We start from the raw sequence: 20,921 nt of genomic DNA on the forward strand, positions 1-20,921 counted from the left end.
AGAGAGTTTACATCGACAATTTTCGATGACTATTGCATATCATTGGGTATTGATATCAAGTATCATATTCCCATGTACACCCAATTGGTCTCGTGGAAAAGCCACCATTAAACGACTACGATGGTAGCCCGGACATTGGTAATGCGCACCAATATTTCCGCTTGGGTTATGCAATATCGCATGCAGCTATGCTAATTCGTCTAAGACTTATAGCAGCCACTCAACTTTTATTTGCGTTACAGCTAGTGACTGGGTTCGAGTCTAATATCTCATATTTATGCATATTTGAGTGTGCGGTTCATGTGCCAATTGCGCCGCCACAGCGCATCAACATGAGTCATTGCAACGAATGCATATATATATATATATATATATATTTGTTGGACATGAGTCTCCAACTATAAGTCCGCTATGTAGAACCCTTGACAGGCGATCTCTATTTCGCTGGATTTGCGAATTGTCACTTTGATGAGACAGTCTTCCCGTCGTTAGGGGGAGATTAGAACATCAATTTTCAACAGGAACGATAGGAATTGTCGTGGTCTGTCCCCACTATGTCCCATCTTGATCCCCTAAAAGTGATGAGATCACATATACCTGCTGCAAACATGCCTGCAAGGATTGATGTCCCCGTAAGAGGACATGGTGCCACCCAGAAGATGGGTACGGCAACACCACCATGGATGGTAGTATGGTGATGCCACAAAGGTGTCATAATGGCGTCATAGGCCATGGGTTGCGCTAGAGAGAGTAGGAGACCCATAGGTTCGATAGATTCTCGCCCTAAGACGAGAGCGAGTTTGGCACAATTTGATCCATTGATCATTGATACTCAAAATCCGTCTCATAAGAATATTTTGAACTGTGGTTATGTCCAAGAGACATCGTTGGGGGACGCCTCAATGTTAGAACCAATTCCTGAGAATATAGAGATCTCTACGAACTACACTAGTGTACATGCGGACGTGGAATTATTGAGACCAATGACATCGAACCTTACTCCGTTGAAGAATGCCAACGTAGAGAAAATTGGCCTAAATGGAAAGATGCGATCCAGGTTGAATTGGATTCACTAACGAAGAGGAATGATTTCAGGCCTGAGATGCCAACACCTCCTAACATAAAACCTATTGACATTAATAGGTCTTCGTTAGATAGTGTGATGAGAAAAAGAGATGGTAATCTCACCTTATGGCGCAAGGTTTCTCACAACGCCCTGGAATTGACTACGAGAAGACATATTCTCTAGTAATGGATGTCATTGCACTCCACTACCTTATCAGTTTGGTAGTTTCCAAATAACTGAAAATGCAGCTTACGAATGTGGTCACTACGTATCTCTATGGGATCTAGATACGGAATATAATGAAGGTTCTTGTGGACTTCATTTACCCAAGTCAAGTGGCTCTAGACCACGGAGCGTATTTGTAACGAGGTTGAAATACTCACTAAAATGACTACTTAATTGGGAAGGGATATGATGAACTATGCCCACGCGTTTCCATGACAAGTTCCGGATTTGCAATTGTCGCTGTTTATGTTAATAAACATAATTGGAACCCTTGAGAGTTAAGGGAAACCGCTGAACACCTGAAATCTGAGTTTGAGAGGAAGGACCTTGGGAGAACACGGTTTTGTCTAGATTCAGAACTTGTATACCGTGTCAATAGATGCTTAGGCATTTTGATAAAGTCAAAAATGCACTCCCATGGTCGTCTGTAGTCTTGGCCCTAAAAGGGATCCGTTTCGTCCCAGGGATGATGATGAAAACGTGTTAATAGCAGAAGTGCTTACTTATGTACAATAGGCGCATTATTGTACTTAGCACAATACAAGACCAGACACCTCAATTATTATGAACTTGTTGGCTAGACATAGCCCCACGCCAATGCAACGCCATTAGATTGGTATAAAGACAATCTTTCGATATTTGAGAGGTACGATTGATATGGGATTGTTCTATCCCTACAAAGAAAAGAGATGACGGAAGTGTGGGATCAGACCCCAAAAGGCAAAATGCCACCTTCCGTGCTCCTCCTCCCCTCCATCAAAATGACAACAAGCATTTCTAAATATTGAAATGAACCAAATCTGATAAGAGGATAATGTAGCGGACTTATTTACTAAGTCGTTACCAAAATCCACCTTCGAGAAACATGTGAAGAGCATCGGATTGAGAAAGTTATTTGAACTCCCATGATTGTAGCAATCAGGGGGAGATATTGACATCAGGGGGAGGCATGATGTCTACATGTTCGATCTTGAAGAGTGAAGGACGTGTTGTGCTCTTTTTGTCATTCGACCAGGGTTATTTTTGTCCTACAGGGTTTTTGTTACCTGGCAAGGTTTTTAACGAGGCAACAATTAAAGCGTCATCACCAAGTTTGAGCGGCACAAGGGGGAGTGTTGAAGGATGTCGACATAGTGTGCCTCTACAAACTAGGGTTTAGGGTTGTAATAGGAAAGTGTTATAGGTATTCAATTGTATTCGGATTCTCTTACCTTTTGTATACCTTATAACTCCCTATATAAGAGCTCCTATTATCAATAATAAACACATAATTCTATTCTCCTACAACACTCTAGACTTTTTAACTCATATATGCTGCATGGTTATTGTTGTAAGATCTTCACAACCATCTAGATACAACTCGTTAAGCCCAATGAGATTTCCAATTGACGGATGCAATTCTGTAATGCCACCACTGCCTCTTAGATATACAATGCTTTTAATGAATTCATCTTTCCCTTAATTTCTGGAAATGTAACAAGATTTTAGCATCCACTCACATCTAGGATCTCTAGATTTTGTAACTCATGTATGTTGCATGGTATTGTAGTAAGATTTTTACAATATGCCAGATCCAACTCATTAAGCCCAACGAGATTTCCAATTGACGAATGCAATTCTGTAACGCCACTGCCTCTTGTTGAAATTCATCTTTCCTTTAGTTTTTGGAAATGTAACGTGCATATCAATCAGTTTTTGGAACTCCAGTAAGCCTTAGATATTGGCCCAATGATGTTTGGAGCTTCGAATCAGGGAAGCACCATGTCATGCCACTTGCCTATGGCTACGTCTGCTGCAAACTCTTGATCAACCACCCCACTAGACGACTGCAATGGAAAAGACATGCTGTCAGAATTTCTCAAGAACAGATGAGAAATAAAAACTGCCATCATTCTCTTTCTTAACGTGCAAGAAGAACTAAGCATTCATATGAATCATATCTTGTTTTGCTACTAAGGTCGTCGGAGAAAAAAAGGAACAGACTATGAACTGGTGTATAGCAGGGGACTCACGCTCATTTCTTGCTCAGACCATCATAAGAGTCTCACCACTCTCAAGGCATATCACCATATGCATGTTTGCTGGTAACCTTCCAACTGTGTAAGCAAAGGAACATTATACTAGAAGGTTAAGAGCTAACCATCTTTGATTTAAACTAATTGACCCGAGATCATACCTTTGAAAATTGAAATAGGTACAATCCATCAGTGCACAAATCTTGGTGGGGTTCATTTGATATTTACAGCACCAACTTGCTTGCATGACTCTAAGAAGCAGTACTCACACCGTCAATTCCAACATTAGAAACAAAGAAAACCAACTTTTAGTTCCTCAAGAAGGTAAGCACATGCCTGCCGCATCACCCTGAAGCGGAATTTTGCCAACACCAGACTAAAACACTTGGCAAAATGTTGTGTATGATCCAATCAAATCATTGGCCAAATTTGTTTATGAATTTAGAAGTTTTAATCTATAAATAACAACTTAATTGTTCTGCCTCTGGCATGTAAATGTGCTAGGGAGATTCTTCTTAGAGTGACAGTTTCACATTCCATTGGCTTACCACAATGTCCATGTGGACAATGTAACATCGTGCCTCGTAAACGTGATATGTTTCAATAACTTGTAAACAATGAGATAAAGGCACTTGAGCATAGAAGCACCGGGAAAGTATATATGGGCACATGTATAACCAGGGGAAATAGCACATACCTTTACTTCTAGCTTATTTTCAGTCGTCTCAAATTCAATCAGATCAACTTTTACCCGACTTTGCCAAATCTGCAACCATTCCAAGTGGAGAGTTTAAAGTTCCCACTGCAAACGGAAGCAACAATCTAAATGTAAAACATTAATCAGTCAATCACCCAGAAACACAGTAGTAAATAACAAGTGAAACCAAAAAAATGAACTAGAAACCAAATATTAATACTGGATCATTTGTATGTACTACCTTAAATGCAGAGCTGATTGCCATGAATATTCTCCACAATAACACAAAGAAACTGTTAAATGCCTTTAGGTTCTTCCAAGTATTATATTATGCTTGTTATTTTTGTCATGTGAAATTTTTGTTAAATTCTTAGACTGGTTTATTAGATTCTTATATTTCTAGATGTGAACAAAGTATACAAGTTTTTTACAAATCCTGCAGATTGGCTTCTAAGAAGCAGCCTCATCATACATTCCCATATAGTACAGCAACGTCTGTCTTACAACCAGAACCAAAGAGTGCATATTCTTAACTACTAAATTGGAAAGTTGGTCAAGTAGACCAATTATATAGTCCAATCCATAAGTTTGAAAATCAATCTACTGATATAAAGATTATCATGAAAATAAAGATATGTTTGCCATTCAATACATTAATCAAAACAAATGACACGGAGAATAAAAGGGAGGAAATACCAAATGTCTACAAATGTCAACCCTAGTAAGCAAAATATCTGCAGAATTTAGAAGTTAGAACAAAGAGAAAACCCAAAATCTTCCACTTCAAGGAAGGAAGACTCACAAAAATCTCGATTCTCGCAATTTAAAACGTGAAGTTGAAACTGCAGCAGCATTTCAAGTGGTAGCTTCAAGCCACTGTAAAACAACACATCTGAGTGAACTTTGCTTCCCTTAATGCAGATTGCAGACTACCACAAGTATTACACAGGGTGACACAACAGCTGGGATTCAATTGAAACAGACACGGGTAGGATTTCTTCAGGGAATTGGCTGCAAAATTGAGATACTCCATGTATTCAAGATAATGCCAAAGATGAGATACTTGAGACCTCAGTGTATAGGTTTTTAATCAAGATAATGCCAAAGCTGAGATACTTGAGACCTCAGTGTATAGGTTTTTAAATTGAGGATCCTCCGATACTTCCAACTGTTTTCTAAATTTACAGAGGTTCTTACGAAAATGAGCTATTCTTTCATTTTTCTGTTTATTCCATTAAACCGGTTTTTGATTGTAGGATTATGATCAAATAAAGTCTAAATACAAACCTTAATGTGTACGCACTATTATTCTGAAACTGAATAATTTTAATACTTCCTCTAAGTTACAAAACTTGAAAAAGGAAATTATACACGTATTTAACTATTTATTCTTAGAGGAGTAAATATATACACTTACTCAATGATCAGTTTTGATGAGTAGAAATGCTTTCTGCAGAGAGCCTGATCCTGCAGCAACCTCTAAAGAGACTCATGCCACTTTCTAATGAATTAGAAGACTCTCATCAACCACCACATATGGTCACTGCAATGCAATACAGGCAATCAGACTTTTTGAAGAATGCATTAGAAATCAATATTGCCATCAATCAACGGAATATTAAGATCCAAGTTCTCTCATAATATAAGTATTAAGTAGAAGTAGTTGCTTTTCTTTCTTAAGGTGCCACTAGACCCAGTGAATGGTATTCCAGATTGATGTTAGCTACTGAATATATGCTGTTTAAACAGGTTTCTTAGATGTGTCGGATTAACATGGAATAAACCTTAATACACACTGTTATTCTGAAACAACCTCGCATACAGTACAAACACCAGCACCATGGAGAAGTTAGAAAAGTTGGAAAAGAAAAAGATACTAAGAAAATCACATGTAAACCTATAGATTGATGAATTTGATGAACACAGATACTGAAACAGCCTCATACCCAAACCTGAAAAATGCTGATTAGCTCTGGCACACTGAAGCTTCAAGTGTAAATAAATAGCAAGTGGGACACACACTGCATATAAATAGCAGTTGGCTCCTCGTGTCACAGCTCCAAGATTTGACAGTTTCCAGAATTTGGATGATGATCTCCAATTGACGGCGACGCCGCCTCTATCACAGCTCCATGATTTTACAATTTCCAGAATTTTTGTCGTGATTCACAATCTTCCAAGTTTTGGTGGAAGCTTTGGAACTTCTAGGAGTCTCTTGCAACCCTCCAAGTAAAACCATCGCAAGTTGACACATTTGGTGATGCAAGCAGGAAGACTAACAAAATTGTTAAATGACAGATCAAGGAAGTATAATGTTTCCCAGCAATCAAGGGTCATGAGGAAATCACAATCTGATAAACCACATCCTCTGATACTTAACGAACGTAGCTTGGGAAGTGATAATGAGCAACCATAGACATTCAAAATGTTGGTATTTGTAGGAAATCTAACAAGTTTTGAGCAGTTATAAAGATAAAGCTTCTCTAAATTTTGCAACCAATAAATGCTGCACGGTAGTTGTAAGATTTTTGCAAGGACTGAGGAACAACTTTTCAAGCCCAATGAGATTTCCAATTGATTCATCCAATTCTCTGATATCACTGCCTGCTAGAAAAAGTTGTCTCAAAGAATCCATCCTTATTGGAACTTTTGGAAATGTAGCCAGTTTTGAGCATCTACTCACATCAAGAACCTTTAGATTTTGCAACTCGTAAATATTATAAGGCAAAGTTGTAAGATTTTGACAATTCAGTAGTTTCAACTTTTCTAGCCCAATAAGTTTTGTGATTGACGAATGCAAATTTTTAATGCAAGTTCCTGATAGATCCAAATTTGTCAATGAACCTATCTCTTCCCCAACTTCTGAAAATTCCTCAAGCTTGCAATAGCTAACAGAAATAGTTTCCACGGATTTCAAGTTGATTTTTCTTGAAAACATAATAAGGTTAGAGCAGCGGTCCACATTCAAGGTAACAAGGTTACGAAGGAGTCCAACGAAATCGGGAACCTCAACTAAACTCTTACAGTCAGATAGATCCAACTCTTTTAGGTTGGGGATTCTACTGAAGTCTGGGAGTTCTGTTAGGGATTCACAACCCCTTAAATTCATATATGTTAGCCTTGAAAAATTCTGTATGGCAAAAGGAAAAGGAAAAGATCAACCAATTGGAGGCAGGAAATTACAATGTAGTTATTTATTTTTTATTTTTAATTAAAAAATCCATTAAATAAAATGAATTATTAGAGTAAAGTATGTACCTTACGTCCCTTCCATAATTGTGTGATTCCGCAGCTGCCAGAAATATTGAGCTTTACAAGTTTGTTTGCATGAAAATCAGATGGAAAAGATTGCAACGGACTATCAGGCCAATCAAGCCACCTCAACTGGTTGGAGAGATAATCAATATCTCCAGAAAAACATTCATATTCCATATACGTGCTCATAGAAATATATCTAAGATTCTTCATCTTTGAGAGGCTTTTAGCATTCAAATATATCGTAGATGATCGCCGCGAGACTTGAATGCCTATAATTTTTTTTGTTCCCTAAAATAGAAGAAAGCAATCATTTAATATAGCAATTTCTTATTAGAAGCACAAATACTGTTTCAATACAGTTTTCTTCAACGTTTCAATAAGAAATTATATTTAAATAAAATGCTTTCCAGAATGAAAAACATAGAACATCATTAATATACTTACTGTATTTGTTAGAATGTGGTCGACATCATCTCCACTCCAGACTCTACTGCGTTTCCCAGGCTCACCGGGTGACTCTTGATACACAATGTCTTTACCCATTTCTTCTATCAAGTCATGCATCCAAATACGACCTTTCACTATGCCAAAAAAGCTATCAGACAACAGAGTTCAGACGACAGAATGGTCAATTTCTGTCGTCTGAGTGTTTCAGACTAAACTCAGACGACACATAAATTAAATGTGTTGTCTGAATACAATGAGAAACCATGCTTGTTTCATTTTGAAGATATGGTCAGACTCAGACGACACTTAAATGTCGTCTGAAAAGATGAAAATTTTCTTAGCAGAAAGTTTAGATTTCCCTCCAACAAGATTAAGTCTTTTCCCTCCCAAATGCCCAAACCCTATCGGTGACTAGTTAATGGAAAACTATTCAGACAACAGAGCTAAGAAATTCTGTTGTTTGAATAAGGTGAGTTTGACTTTTTTTTATTTTAAGTCTCTTTTGACATAGCACAAAACCTAGCTTCGAGTTTTTCATTCCCACAAACATTACCTCCATCTAAAACTCTCTTAGCAACCAGAAACTCGAAGCTCACAGCATCTGGAGGAAAACTTAGCCATCTATACCTCTAAAAAATCGGCCATCTCTCAAATCTAAGAATCCTTACCCAAAACGCGAAGAGAGGTGAGAGAACCCTATTTTCTGGGTTGCAAGTCAAAACACGAAACGCTCCGTCACTCTCTCTTCTGGGTTTTGTCGCTCCGTCGCTCTCTCTCTCTTTTCTACACTCTCCGTCAGCCAGTCGATTGACTCGATTCTCAGTCTCTCTCCCGCCAGCTCTTTAGCTCTCCAGCTCGGAGGTAAACTCGATTCTCAGTCTTTCTGGGTTTTACTTTCAATCGAATTTATGGGTTTTAGTCTCACAATCTCACAATTTCTGGGTTCACACTTTTCAGGGCTTTCTAGGTTTGATTTTGGGCTGGATTTCTGGGTTTGATTTTGGGTTGGGTTTCTGGGTTCAAGGCTTCAAGCTCGGTGATTCTTCAACCTCGAAGCTTGCTGATTCTTCATTCTTCAAGCTTGATTTTTGGGTTCAAGTGGTGATTCTTCAAGCTCGATTTCTGGGTTTTGGATTCGGTGTTTCTGCAAGCTCGGTGAGTCTTGTTATTGTGGGTTGTCAACAATATCCAGCCTGTCGGGCATACTGATATTGGTCAGTCTAATTCCATTTTAAGAAGCGCAACTACCTTCCTTTACCTTTCTCTTTCAAAAAAGGTCATAGTATTACTTTATTTATCTTCTGATGTTGATAATTAGGAAAACTGCCATCTAAGATACACAAACTTTAGAAAGCAGCTGTATTTCTTGATAACAACACATTCTGCATTTTCTCACCAACATATTTACTACCCTCCAGTGTTTATCAATGGTCAGGAAAATGTAGAGGAGGAGGATATGGATAACAATGATGATCTTGCTGGAGATGCCATTGAAAGTGATGACAAGGAAGAACAGGTACCAGCAGAACGGCCTCCCAAAACATCAAAATTTATAGGTATTCTTTAAACTTTTATTAGTATGAAATTATATTGATTGGTTTTGGCCAACCCTTTACCAAATCTAATTTTTGGATGACCAGCATCAGTGCCCCTGTGACGGTTGAGGTGGAGGGTGAGGCTAAGAAACAGAGACTAACTTCCAACTTTTATACCCCTGTGATGGTTAATAATGGAAGAAACATAGACTAACTTCCAACTTTGATCCAATTTAAGTAAAGAGTTTAGATCCCACCATTTTGTGTTCATCAGGAGGAGTTTCCTCCCTGGAAACAATCCAACTTTCTTTGACTTGAAAATTTAAGTTCAATTCTAGCAGCTAGGTTATTCTTCCCTACTGTGTTCATATTGGTTGTTTATCACTCTCCCTTTTGAACATGAAATTGATGATATCTGAAGTTGGTTTAGATTACAAGTAAACCATATTGTTCAGAGTGAGATGAGTTTTGATAAAAGATGACATATAGACATTTGATTGCTCATAGTGACATCAACTTGGGTTCACTTTGTGATTCTATCTTGATATGATGTATACCAAGTTTCCTTTTGATTCAAGTCAACTTGAAAGTCAATGAATCTGTAATTGTTATATAATTAGTTAATGAATGCATTGCTGGATCAACAACTTTTTAAGCTTAGTAAATCTAAGTCTGACCAACTTTATCTCTTATCTGTTCATCTATATATCATAGTTGCATTTTTTCCCCAGCTTCATCATGTACTCATCAAGTGTGCTTAATATCTGGATGAAGATTCATAGTTGAAGGCTACAGACTTTGGCTTGTCAGATTTTGTGAAACCAGGTTGGTCAATTCTTCTTTTTATAATGCGCACAGCTACTTGATCTTTTAGTAGAGTTATTTGGTCAGTGTTTTCTTATGAGTGAATAATCTTCGCAGATGAAAAGTTTATCAAAATTGCTGGTAGTACATACTGTGTAGCCCCCAAAGTGTTACATATGGCTTATGGTACAGAGGCTGATGTCTGGAGCGTAGGTGTGATTGCACACATTCTATTGTGTGGCAGCTGTCCATTTTGGCCTTGAACGAAGTTTGGCATTTTTCGGGCAGTTCTAAAAGTTGATCCAAGTTTCAATGAACCTTGGCCACATTCTCTACAGAGGCAAAAGTAATTTGGTCAAGCGCCTATTGAATCAAGACCCACGGAAAAGAATTACCACTGCACAAACATGAAGTGAGTGCCTTATCCACTCTCAAAATGCTTAGTCATGAACTCATGATTAACTTCTGAAACTGTCACTCACTGCTTTCTCTTGCAGGTCATCCCTGCCTTGAACATCATAACACTGTTAAACTTCCTCCGGACATAATAATATTCAAGCTCATGAAGGTTTATATGCGCTTATCACCTCTCCGCAAAACTGCTTTAAGGGTGGGTTTATGATGCCACTTTCAACTGAAAATATATATTAGTATTGCTATTGTATCTATCGATGGTTATTATCCCTTCATGTTTCTTATTGCAAACCCTTTTTTATATTAAATACCAATTTTTCACTATTTCTTCAAGTATTTGGTAGACTTTAAGACCAAAATAGAGCACAGGGAAAAAGCAATGTTGTTTCTCATTCATTTTCAGTTTTGTGCTGATGGTTAGGCGCTTAAATCCTAAACTAAAGGTTGTTAGCTGTTCTGTACTTGGTGAATAAACAATCTAATTTAACCATGATATGTTGCTTGCTTTGAAACTTGCTCAAACTTTCAATGATACTATTTCAGGGAGTTTTTTGCTCAACTTTCCAGGTTGGTGTATCAACATGGTGTCTTAACATGACAGGGCCGATTTTTGTATCTATGTTCAAGCCATTGGGGATCGTAGTTGCAGTTGCCACTGGTTTTGGAGTGTAGCATACTCTTTACTCTCTGGGTTCAGAAAATCTAGAAAGAAAGCACGGGCTATCTAGCTTAATTTTGAGTTTAACTACCAAAAGATAATTGTTGTTTATGTACTCTAATCGACTGAAAACACGTATCAATAACAAAGAGACCCGCAGCAAAGCGCGGGCTATCTATCTAGTTTATACTAAATGGGTTGATGGTGAGGATAAGATTTCCCTTGCCTAATATGTTTGGATTTTTAATGCTTATTATAACTATACTAGCTGCAGTCCATTCCTTTACATATGACTAGGGGTTTTGGTGATGCAGGGGTTTACGATTTTCATATTGGGTTTGTCTTGAAGAAGGAGAAGGAAGGCGATTTTTGGATTTGTGTTGAGGAGAGCAGGAGAGCTGCAGGTCAGATACTGAAATACCACCTATGAGGTCTCTCTCTCTCTCTTTTTATCCCAGAAAATGTGTCAGTTTATGATTCACTTTTAGATGTGGATGTCTTGCACTGCTTATAAAGATGTGATCCTTATATGAAGGTTGTTTTGATTCGTGCTAGAGAGATGATAGCTTTTGCTTCAAAATGTAGATTTGCCTATGCTATGTTTTTAAAAAAACGTAAGAATGTAAAACATTAGAAAAGAAAAATTATAGTTGCAAGTAAACTTTCGATGGGAAAGAGGCAAAGAGCTAGTATTTCTATTCCCTAAAACTGATCAACGAATAAGTTTATATGTGTAATTAATCCTCTTAGAATAAATACCTTTCCTTTTTCATTTTTTTTGTAACTTAGAGGAAGTATTAAAACTATGCAGTTTCGAATAATAGTGCATACGTATTAAGGTTTGTACATGATCATAAGTCTACAATCAGGAAACGGTTTAATCAAGAACAGAACACTGGACGAATAGCCCATTTTCTAGGTTCCTCGGGAATTTTAAAAAACATTTGGAAGTATTGAACTATCCTCAATCTAAAGACCTATATATTGAGATCTCAAGTACGTATCCTCAACTTTTCCAATATCTTCATTGTTGATAATCATTTTTTTTATAAGATTGTTGATTATCAGTTGATCCCACTGTTGTAGGAGAGCATTGATGGCAGTCAGCTAGGCTCTGCAAATCAAGGTAGTCCATACAAATTGGTTGATATGATCTGGTATTAATATTTGAAAATTTTGATTAATGTTTTGCTGATACTCAGTAATCCAATATTTTGCTGAACAAGTAACAAGCAACAAGAAATCTCATCACTTTTGTTCTTGCTTTTTTCCATTTTTTGCTGATACTCAGTAATCCAGGGTTTTTCCACCTATACTGATTTGAAGTGCAATTTTGTTTTCATTCAAGACCTTGGTTCACAAAACATTTGCCCCTGTGATACTTTTTATGTCCCATTTCTCTTACACAGAACGAGGGAATCCAAGGATCTTTTCTAGAAGCATACTACACCACAATAAGGACTGGTATAATAATCTGAAGTTTACCTTATCTATTCGAAATGAGATGGTACTTACTGTTTCAATCGGTTTCTAATATAACTTTTACTTGCCCAAGTTATTTCAGGTAATTGATAATAACTTTTACTTGGTGAAATTAAAAGCATGCCTCCAGAGTTTTTGTTGTATCTTTAGGATTATTTGTGATAAATAAAGACAGCAATGTATGAAGTGCTTAAAGCTGTTGACTATGAGTATGCATATAAACTTTGTTAATTTTCGCTTCTTTTACTTGCTACCTATTTACCAATTTCTTTCTCTCTCGTTCTGTTGGTATCATATGCCAAAGCTATTGATGTGTTATTTGATGTGCAGATGTTTGAGTTCTGTACTTCTGTATATATGTTTTTTTTTGGGTCCAGGGCATAAATGAAATAAATCTAAGAGAAGATTTGCATTTGTTGCTTTAAAGCGGTTTCCCTTAACATGATCTCTCCTTCAAAAGAGAAGAACATAGTGAAACTAATCCATATTAATAGTCTGTGAACTCTATGTAGCATGTTTCAATGAAATGATCAATTTTGATTAAACATTAAAACTAATATACATTAATAGTCTCTTTGAATCTGCACTACTGGTTACAAATTTAGTCTCTTTGAATCTGCACTACTGGTTACTAATATATATAAATATCAACTCCTTCCAATTCTGATTAATGTTGTGAAACATATCCATTCACATTAATTTGTATTTTTTTAATACTTGCAGTGGGAAAGGAAAGCAAATCACTTCTACACACAAAAAGACATTGATCAGGTCCGGGCCGAGTGGGCAAAGTATGTCAGCCAATTTCAACAAAGCTAGTGTGTCGAGAAGATTCTAATTTTGGACATGCATCATCTATAATCCATATTAACTAGTTATGTAGTTGGTCTGAGTATATCTATTTTTGGCCTGCAAGTACAGTTTATGATCAGTAGTATGAGATATCAATGTTTTTTGGGTTATATTTGTTGATCATGCCAACTGCTATGGGTTATTGAAGTGATGTTTATTAAGTTTAGCTCCATGATGGATGTATGTATAGCTGCAGGAACAGATTGATCAAATATTAGTATTTTTGTGAATGGATTTCATATTTGATGAATGCATTGTGTTGTTCCCAGATTTACATGATTATGGCACAACAGGGATACGAGTATGACATCTGGAATAGAAAGCAACAACAAAATAATGTTGTTGGACGCGTCAAAGAACAACAGAAACAAGAAAAAATGTGTTCATATTTGGACACTCAAACAACAGATAATTGTCGTCTTCATGTCAAAACAAAGACAGAGTCGAAAATGAAACAACATTTAACTGTCGCTCAAATTAGCTTCAAGCAACAAATAATTGTCCTGTCTGTGCTCTTCAACCTTCAGTTAACTGTTGTAGAGTATAAACCACAACAATAGATAAATGTAACCTTAACAACTTTTAAACCACACTTAATTGTAATTCCAAGTTATATGCCACAACATATAACTATTACTATAAGTTAATAAAAACCACAGACAACTGTTATTTATATTCCCTTTAAACGTCATTTAACTGTCATCTGTGACTAAAATCAAACGGTAAATAAATGTAGTATTAACTAAGTTCAATGTATACTTATCTGTGACTATAATGCATATAAAACAACATATAAATGTTATCGTAGGCGACTAAAGACGATAGATAATTGTATTCTGAACTGAATAAGAATGATAGTTAACTGTTATTGAACTGGAATAAAACAACACTTAACTGTTATTATAAGTCCATTCAGACCACAGAAATTATAAGGAACTGTTATTTGTTTTTAGTTCACACGACATTTATCTGTCGTTTGAATTCACTAGCCTCATGTCTCGATTTCATCAGACAACAGAAGACCTAACAAATTTCTGTCATCTGATAAATAAGACGACAGAGGAAATCTGTCGTCTGATGCCCCAAGAGATGGCACCGTACTAGACAACAGAAATTTTTTTAATCAGACGACAGATCTCCTCTGTCGTCTGATTACTTTTCTGGCATAGTGTTTGTCTATTCCATTTGTCCAAGGCTCATATCTATCAATTCTAATTAAGGCTTTTTCTTGTAGTTGTACAATACCAATCACTGATTTGAGGTCGTAGCAAGCTTCTAGTATTTGTTTCACATGGTGGACCTCCATACCTTTTAAGAAGCAAGCGATATCAAGAAATAGTTCTTTTAAATCTGGTCCAAGAGCATCATAACTTAGTTTAAGAACATCTTGTATCTCCGTCTGAGGACCTCCTTTACAACTAACTATTGTAGCTTCCCACTCCTCTTTGCTTGTACGAAATAGATGAGAGCCTAAAACTATCAAAGCCAATGGAAGGCCTTGGGCATAGTGTATGGCACGTTGGGCAAGTTCTAGATAATCTTCTGGAGGTCCATTTCTTTTGAATGCATTCAAGCTAAACAACTCCAAAGCTCGACTATAGTCTAACATTTTGACTTCGTATACTTCATCAACTTCATGAGTAGTTAGACAACGTTTATCTCTTGTTGTTATGAGGATTCTACTGCCCGGTCCAAAACAATGAGGGGATGGAACTAAGTTCTGTAATTGGCTAGAATGACTTACATCATCAAGGATTAAGAGAACTCTTTTATTTCACATCCTTGTCTTTATCAAACCGACTCCTTTATCAACACGGTGCACCTTCAAAGTTGAGTCACTTAAGATATCAAACAAAAGTGTCTCTTACAATTGGGTTAGGCCATTTGATCTAACATCTGCCAAGAAACAGCTACCTTTAAACTTATGGCGAATTGAATTAAACACATCTTTCGCAATTGTGGTCTTTCCTATCTCACCAGTCCCCCATATGCCTACCATGCGAACAATATTTTCATCAACATGTAAAAGTCTGATGACATCTTGTCTACAAGACTCTAGTCCAATGGGTTGTTCAGTAACATGCAACTCACATGAAAGGTTTACTACTCCGGCAGACAACTCCCCAACAATGTCATTTATAAATTTACCCTCGTACCTATGAATTTAAAAGCATATGTACGAAATCAAATAAAGTAGAAGATTAATGGTGTCTTCAAAAAAAAAAAAAAAAGGCTAACTAATTAACTAGCTAGTGGAGGGGTTAAAAACATACTCGTCGTCCCGGACAGGCCATCAAGACAAATCTGCTGCTTCCGTAAGAGCTGCCTTCAATTTATCCATGCTATCCTTGTATTTGCATTGATCAAGCGTAACAAATGCGTCACCGAAAGCACCTGTTTGATTCCGTACATCTGAGGGATCAACCTTGTAGAAAACTGATCTAACCTCTTGCCCTTTTGGTTTTCTGCATTTAAGTATCTTGACCAGTTCTTCTAAGCACCACCTTGAGGCAGCATAATTTTGAGAGAAGACTATGATTGAAACTCTCGACTCGTCAATTGCTTTGAGGAGCTCTTGTGATATGTTTTCTCCTCTGTTAAGCTTATCATCTCTGAAGGTCTCAATTCTCCTCTGACACAAAGCAGTATACAAATGATCTGTAAAATTAAAGCGTGTATCCTCGCCTCGAAAACTCAGGAAAACCTCGTATGTGTAATGATTTTGGTGATCAGTAGAAGAACGTGGGAAAGAAGAAGATAAAGAACTGGCTGCTTCATGGGTCAGAGAAACCATATTTTGCTTGCTCTGCTCAATCTGTTGAATGTTGCCTTCCTATTGATCTGCCTTCCTAGAGTGCTTTTGTATTGTAGATATGAGATCTCAACTCTCAAGAAGATAGTTTCTTGGTTCCTTCTGCAATGTGAATGTGAGGTTGAAAGTGACTAAATCAGAACCTCTATGAGCCTTGTTCTTCTTTCTTTGCAATTTCTCTTTAATTGTTATACTGCAACATAACGACACAAAACCAGCACCATCTAAGTTAAAAATTAAAATTAAAAACTTGGAAAAAGAAAAGGAAAAGATTCAGGTATTCATTAGAAGATGATTACATTTACATACCTACATATTGTAAATTTGTACTCATCCTGTAGCAGCCTCTAAAGAGCCTCATGCCAATTGCCTATGACTCTGCAGATAATCAGTCTCATCAACCACACCACTTGATCACTGCAATGGACTATAGGCAGTCAGACCTTTTCACGAACAGATATACAAAACAAAATTGCCATTTATCCATGGAGCCATTTACTAATATCAAAGTTCTTTCCAAATATAACTAGACGTACTTGCTCCTCTTTCTTAAGATGCTAGTATGGTAACCCCAGATCCAAGCTATCCATATATGCTGATTAGTTGATGCAACTCCATTTTGCTAATTTCAAATGTTACTAACCACTATGATTTAAAAGCTCAGAAAAACCAACAAATGAAAAAACAATGATATCCAGAAGACCAAAAGACCAACATGACTGCATGCTGTTAGTACTGCCACAAAGACTACTTCATCTGGCTTCACCCCTTGCTTAAGCCTGTCATCAAAAAGCTCTATAGCTCGCTCCCCATTTCCTTGCATGGCCATTGCTCCAATGGCTGCTGTCCAAGCAGAAAAATCTCTTCTTGCCATGTTATCAAACACCTTCATTACACTTTGAGGGTCACCACATCTAGCAAACATGTCAACTAAAGCTGTCCGAGCCGCATGTCACAGTTAATTTCGTTTTTTTCTATTTAAGCATGAATCCACTTTGCAAGGTCAAGAGCTCCTAGATGTCGGCAGCCAGATGCAACCTCCACCATGGTCACCCTATCTCCTTTTATTCCCTCAGTCCGCATCACCCGGAAAAGTTCATTTGCTTCCCCAAACAAAACAATTAGCGACCAAAGATGTTAGAATTTGTAGCTCTGATACCACTGTTAGAATTTGTGGCTTTGATACCACTGTTGGTATTTGGTGCGGAAGCTTTAGTAGTAGTGGGCTAGGACAATGTGTTTAGGAAAGGATGTTTAGGAGCTAGGTGAGTTAGGACTAGAAGTAGAGGAGATGTTAAAAATTAGAAACAGAGGAGATGGTTGTAAAACAGAGGAGTTGTGGGACGTTGGTTAATTCATTACATTACATTCATACAAGGCTAAATTGATACATATATATAGAGACCAAGTCCACCGACTTGCTTAATTAACCGACCTTCCCTATGTGGTTAGTTGCACCGACTTGGCATATGTGGTTAATTACTAACCACTCACTAATAGACAATTCTAGAACACACTACACATGATTAACTAAAAGATTATTCTAGACTAAGACAGGTTCTAGACATATGATCTAGATAGCTAGAGATAGATCTAGAAAATTCCAATGTGCATTAGTTGATTTAACACTCCTCCTTAATGCACATTGATGATACTCCGAGCAATCTCATAGTAATTCAAGTCTTGATCTTGGAAGTGCCTTGGCGAAGGTGTTCTCGCTCTTGCTTTCTCTTTCCATGGCCTTCCTTCAGCTTTCTTCTTCCCTAGCCTTTCTCTGGCTTTCTTCTTCATCGCTACTTCACAACTTTTTGGTTGTGGAGGATTTGAACTCCTTTCTTTATTTGCTTGACGTGGTAGAGTCCTCGGCTGCTTTTTCACTAGGCAAATATTTTTCTTCTTGACTTCTGCTTTCATGGCCATTTGTTGCCATTGGATGGGGAAATTTCTATTTTTCATCCTTATTTTGAATATCAACCTTCTTTTCTTGTCAAATATTTTGCAGAAGTCTCCATGAAATAATATAGCATAACCATTTTCATCATTTGTCCGACACTTAGGAGATTATGCTCCAGGCTAGGAACTAATAGAACATCATTAATCTTTTTAGTTCCTAAATTAGTCGGGATGGAAATCATACCTTTGCCTTTAGTTTTCACCATTTCTCCATTTCCTAGTTTCACTTGAGACTTTTGTGAAGTATCAAGTTTGGAGAAAATGGTTTTGTCTCCAGACATATGATTGTTGCAGCCGCTATCCACGTACCACTTCTTATTTCTCTCTTCAATCGCCGAGTGACATGCATAGAAGAGCTGCTCATCTTGCTCATTTTCTTCTGAAAAATCTGCTCGGTGATTTTTCTTGAGGAAACAATTTTCCTCAATATGACCAAATTTGTTGCAGTTTCGGCATTTTGGTTTTCCCCGAAACCAACAATATTTTTCTTGATGATTATTTTTGTGGCAGATTCCACATGGAGAATAATTTCTTTTCTCCTTTATATCTTTTTTATTTGCCCAATATTTGGGTCGTCTATCTCCTCCTCTAGAAAATTCTTCTAACTTCTTTTCTTTTTCATTTTTCTGAGATCGAATATTGAGTTTAGATCGGAATGCACTTTCTATAGGACTTTCATTCTGACTACTCAATCTTTTTTCATAAGCTTCTAAAGAGCCTATTAGTTCTGTCACCGAAAGAGTTGTCATGTCTTTAGAATTTTCGATGGCAGTAACTATTGGGTCATATTTTTCAGTGAGGCTAATGAGTATTTTTTTCAACTACTCTAGTCTCACTATTATTTTCACCATAGGCTCTTAATTGATTTACTATTTCCTTTAACCGGGAATAGTAATCTTTTACGATCTCAGAATCTTTCATTTTCAAATTTTCTAACTCGCTCCTCATTGTTTGTAGTTTAACGGCACGTACCTTAGCCGTCCCTTGAAACTCCTCCTTTAGTAGATCCCAAGCTTCTTTTGATGTGGTAGCTCCCATGATTCTTGAAAAATTTGTATCGTCCACCGCTTGTTGAATGGCGAAGAGAGCACTAGCATCTCTTAATTTTTCTTTCTTTTCTTGCCTCAATTGCTCCATCGTCGGATTTTCTGGAGTCGAGAATCCTTTCTCTACTATGTCCCATAGATCTTGAGACATAAAGAAGGTTCTCATCTTGATACTCCAAAAATCATAGTTTTCTCCCTTGAAGATGGGAAGAGAGATTGATGTTTGGTTGGAGGTGGAGGTAGACATGGTGGAAGACACAAATCAACGCCCCAAATTTGATCGAAGCAAGCTCTGATACCACTGTTAGAATTTGTAGCTCTGATACCACTGTTAGAATTTGTGGCTTTGATACCACTGTTGGTATTTGGTGCGGAAGCTTTAGTAGTAGTGGGCTAGGACAATGTGTTTAGGAAAGGATGTTTAGGAGCTAGGTGAGTTAGGACTAGAAGTAGAGGAGATGTTAAAAATTAGAAACAGAGGAGATGGTTGTAAAACAGAGGAGTTGTGGGACGTTGGTTAATTCATTACATTACATTCATACAAGGCTAAATTGATACATATATATAGAGACCAAGTCCACCGACTTGCTTAATTAACCGACCTTCCCTATGTGGTTAGTTGCACCGACTTGGCATATGTGGTTAATTACTAACCACTCACTAATAGACAATTCTAGAACACACTACACATGATTAACTAAAAGATTATTCTAGACTAAGACAGGTTCTAGACATATGATCTAGATAGCTAGAGATAGATCTAGAAAATTCCAATGTGCATTAGTTGATTTAACAAAAGAGAATTGCTTAACTACTAATTGATGAAAGATGTCCCATAATCGTACAGGCATTCCATGCATTATAAACCACTGTGCAACTAACTAGCGCCAAAGAGCACCGCAAATGTTGAAACAGGTGAAAAAAATAAAATAAATAAATAAATAAATTTAAAATCAGAACCTTCCATACCAGTGCATGAACCCTGAAATTTACCAACTATTGAAGCAAAAAATGGGAATCAGCCTTGCTCGCTGGATCATCTGAGTAGGAGTAAGTATGCGTGGTTCGGGCGCCAATTCAGCTTCAACAGAAACTATGATTGGCATTGTTTTTGTATCCCTCCAAATATACCTACTAATTTATTCAAACACGACACAGTGTTTCTGTTGACGGCAGCCCATTCACCACAATATCAGCCTCTTGCAACATAGCAACAAAAACACTTCCCCAAGCACCTGCCCCTACACCAACTATCCTTAGCGGATCACCTTCGGCTTTGCCCATCAAACGCCGAAGCTCGTCAAACTTCTCCTCAACAGAAACATTCGAGTGCTTAACCAACCACTCGGGTGAGTACTTGACTCCATCCGCGGTAGCACTCATCCTTCTTGTTTTCCTTGTTACAGTTACAAACAAACTCACCTCCAAACCCAAGTAACTTTTAACTTTTAACTCAGAAATCAAAAAAGCTTTGATCTTGATGCTGGGATTTTCGGCAAATTAAACCAATTTGGTCCAATTAATACAAGAATAGGAAGGAAAAGGAGACAAACCAAACTGGGTGAGATCGAATTTTGGGCTCCAAAACAGCCTTGTTGCATGTGTACGCAAAGTGATTCCCAGGAGAGGAAAAATGAATGGGAATGAGGAAAACGCA

At 37.3% G+C, this 20,921-nt stretch overlaps 2 long non-coding RNA genes and 1 pseudogene across 6 annotated transcripts; 1 reads left to right on the forward strand and 2 right to left on the reverse strand.

Moving 5' to 3' along the window:
• Positions 1-2,674: 2,674 nt before the first annotated feature.
• Positions 2,675-6,658, reverse strand: LOC121050721. Of its 5 annotated transcripts, XR_005803661.1 has the most exons (7): positions 5,950-6,658; positions 5,421-5,546; positions 4,806-5,014; positions 4,004-4,108; positions 3,468-3,655; positions 3,304-3,387; positions 2,675-3,117 (listed from the first exon to the last, which is right to left on the reverse strand). It is a non-coding gene; the product is annotated as an uncharacterized LOC121050721 (long non-coding RNA). The 5 variants fall into 5 exon arrangements; XR_005803660.1 differs by having other exon boundaries at positions 3,468-4,072; positions 5,950-6,655; XR_005803659.1 differs by having other exon boundaries at positions 3,468-4,128; positions 5,950-6,655.
• Positions 6,659-9,151: 2,493 nt separating this feature from the next.
• LOC121050720 lies at positions 9,152-10,422 on the forward strand. The gene is made up of 3 exons (XR_005803654.1): positions 9,152-9,264; positions 9,975-10,068; positions 10,165-10,422. It is a non-coding gene; the product is annotated as an uncharacterized LOC121050720 (long non-coding RNA).
• A 2,884-nt stretch (positions 10,423-13,306) lies between these two features.
• Positions 13,307-15,744, reverse strand: LOC121050719 (annotated as a pseudogene).
• Positions 15,745-20,921: the final 5,177 nt, after the last annotated feature.

Source organism: Rosa chinensis, chromosome 1 (genome assembly GCF_002994745.2).
Source record: "Rosa chinensis cultivar Old Blush chromosome 1, RchiOBHm-V2, whole genome shotgun sequence".
NCBI classification, from domain to species: domain Eukaryota; kingdom Viridiplantae; phylum Streptophyta; class Magnoliopsida; order Rosales; family Rosaceae; genus Rosa; species Rosa chinensis.